Genomic DNA, 3,409 nt, shown 5'->3' with positions numbered 1-3,409 from the left:
CTCTCTCTCTCTCTCTCTCTCTCTCTCTCTCTCTCTCTCTCTCTCTCTCTCTTGGCTGAGGTCTCATCATGGAGTAACTGTCTTGTTCTCTTTTCGTTTCTGTTCTGTAAATAAATATTGTTTTTTTATTCCTCAGGAGGTGATCAGCATGCACCAGAGGATAGACAGGTGTGTCCTTGTACATGCAGGTGGGAGTGCATCTCATCAGTAGTGCTGTTGTTCCCTGAAGAAGCACTTCTTTAGCAGCACGCAGACAGCATGCACATCATCAGATGGAGACAAAGGTGAAGATCTGCAAACTTATTTCTCTGTCCATCTTTTTTATTTTTATTTCAGTAAACCGTAAATATTGCTTAAATGAGAACATCTAAAAAACTGTTTCCCCCTTCTTTGTAGTCCCTCAAGTTTTACAGCTTATTTGGAGCTGGAGTCTGAACCTTGCCCTGGAAGCAGCATGAGACCTCTGCTGGTGGTGTTCAGGGCTTTAGTTAGATATAAAACACCACCCACAAATCGGTGTTCATTAAAAAAAATACAAAACTAACAAGACCACAAATTAAAATTCCTCGTTTTAACTGTAGACTTTAACATATTTTTGTATACTTATCAGTTGCCAACATGTCAACCCCTTTGGATGTTTACCTAATGAGCCTCAAAAATCTGTAAATTTCACAAAAAATTCATATTAATCGCATGCGGGAGGGATGACTGCACCTGCAGCGCAAAGCAGGAGGAAATGAGGACGGGAGAACTTATTTCTAGCAGCGGAGCAGGTTGCAAGATATTTACTTGATGTTATGTAGTTTTTTTCAACATCCTGCAGGCTCTGAGATGCAAAATAAACTTGAAACTGAGTTTTTTGAAAAAAATCTGTGAGATTGCTATAAACGTCCGTATACCTGCAATATGAGGAAAAATCTGTGCAATCCATACAACTTGACATGTATTAGTTGTGCTGATGTGCATCATTTATCACTTCCCTTTCTTCTAGGTCAGTTTGTGGTTCAAACTACCTCTGTTCTGTGGTGCAGTGACCTGCGAGGCCTCTGAATGACCCGTCTGACCAACTTCTCTACAGAAATATGCACAAAGATAAAGACAAGAATGAATAAAAGAAGACAGAACAGGAAGAAGTGTTTTATTATCTCAGAGTCATGGAGCCTACATAAAAGGTTCATTCATGGAAGACTTGTTGTTCTTAATAATTCAATAGATTTATTGTAATAGAAATTATRTCAAGTAACAGATAAACAACATCTCTTGTTGAACCTGTTCACACAAAGAATCATCGCCTCAATGTGCCGCAACTGTCCACACTTTACAGTTCTGGTTCACTTTTATTGCTCATGTAACATCATTTTCATCCTCTGCAGGAAACTTCTTTAATCTATAATCTACTTTACACTCCCTTCATGAGAGTCAGCAGCATCATTTGACGGACCTCATGTCTAACTAGTTAAAAAGACAAAGTCTCAAGAGTTGACAAAAATAACAACATAAGTGTGAAGGTTGGTGAAGATTGTAGAAATGTGCTCCTAAAGAGACACGGTTGTTATTTAAATGCTAAATGTGCATAAATGCAATGATATGTTCTTGAAAAAACAAACTTGATAACGTGGATCTGTGGGTTAATATTGTGGTTGCATTAAGACTTTAACGCCCACAAAACGAACAAAACAAGCCATTAGTGATGCTTAAATATCAAGTTTAAGACTTGATCAATAATGTCTCATTAAAAACTAATTAAATCAAATTTAATTCCAAAGGCAAATGACATTTTTTTTATCTGCAGGAAGACCTTTAGACACCATCCTTATAGGTGAAAGATTTGAAGAAAATACAGAGAAGTGATAGATCAACAAACAGGAAGTAAAACTTTTTTTATCGTTCAATGTAAGCTGATTGTTTTGTTGTTTGTAGGTTTAGTTTTCTACATTACTCAATTATTTTATTTTATTCATATTAAATGAAGTAATAAATCTATCAGTCTTTAGGTAAATTGTAATTATATGCTGGGATGCATGCAGGTAGCACATTTTACACAACAGGAACCTCACATCAGGAGTTCTTAACCTGAAGTGAATAATATGTCTGATCATCTGCTCTGTTAACTTGATGTGATGATGCTTCAGGTTGATCTTTCTCCATTTAAGGTCACATAGTTCACAAAGTCCTTCCCATCACACTCCTGTAAGGACGCACTCCCCCTGAATCTCTGTAAAACTGACTAAGTTATAGAAGSCTTTTTGGTGTTATTTAGGGTCAGCTGGCTGGGGAAGTCATACTGGACTGACCCCAGAAGTAAATCAGTTGTAGAGGTAYATCTACTGATTACATTCTGAAGGATTCATTAAAACCAGTACAATGGTTCATGACATGTTTTGCTATCACACACACATACACACACAATATGGTACAGCTATCTTTATGGGGACCTGCCATTGACTTCCATTATTTTCTACAGCCTAACCCTAACCACCAACTCTAATCCTAACCTCACACCTGACCCTAAAACTAACCTAAACTCAATTCACACCTTGGTCCTAAACTTAGCCCCCGACCCACCAACAGTGTTTCCCCTTAAGGGGATTAGACTCAGGTCCCCATAAGTACCAGTCAGGTCCTCATAAGTAACATTACATCTCCACAAGTAGGTGTGTATGGCAAAAAAAACTGTCCCACAACATAGGGAATGCCAGTCCCCACACCCACCCACACAGATACACATCCTTTTACTTGCATCAAACTGAGGACTTTGTATTGAATTCCATTTTTTTTGTAACTGTATTTATGCCTAACTCAGACATCTTCCCTAAAACTGACCATTACTGGTCTATAGCTAACCCTAACCTGAACCAAAATATAATTCACACCATACTTCTACCTACCTAACTAAAGTGCAGTAGAGCTGCAAATAAAGTAAGGACTTTGAAGCAGTCCTCACTTTACATCAAAGACCTCACTTTGATAGTAACTATGTCACAAATGGTCCTCACTCTGTAGTAGAAACAAGTACACACACACAAAATCATCTGTTTTTCAAGCATTATAACTACACACAATATGCAGAAGACAGATGTAATGTGAAACCTCAAAGTCTCCACATAGATCAAACTGAGTTGTGTTAAAACAACTAAGCAAAAGATTTGTTTATTGTTAACTTGTTTTAAAGTTGTCCTCCTGTGTGACTTTTCCCCTTTTTTTCCTGGGCTTCAAGCTGTGACTAAAAACAATATTTTCAGCACATTACCTTCAACACCGTACCCGATCTGAGTGCTGCCATTACAGATAAGCATCGCTGACAGCTTCCTCTGGCCTCGCTCACACCCCTTCTGTACACCATATACTGTTCTGCACAACAGTTACCAAACACACACACACACACACACACACACACACACACACACAC

At 38.2% G+C, this 3,409-nt stretch overlaps 1 protein-coding gene across 3 annotated transcripts in view; it reads right to left on the bottom strand.

Annotated features, from left to right (window-relative positions):
- Positions 1-3,409, bottom strand: part of arhgef25a (Rho guanine nucleotide exchange factor (GEF) 25a) — a 50,238-nt gene that overhangs the window by 44,850 nt on the left and 1,979 nt on the right. The window lies entirely within an intron of this gene.

Source organism: Austrofundulus limnaeus, unplaced genomic scaffold, assembly GCF_001266775.1.
Source record: "Austrofundulus limnaeus strain Quisiro unplaced genomic scaffold, Austrofundulus_limnaeus-1.0 Scaffold3, whole genome shotgun sequence".
NCBI classification, from domain to species: domain Eukaryota; kingdom Metazoa; phylum Chordata; class Actinopteri; order Cyprinodontiformes; family Rivulidae; genus Austrofundulus; species Austrofundulus limnaeus.
Note: the sequence above shows the minus strand (reverse complement) of the source record. Positions and strands in the feature narration are given on the sequence as shown.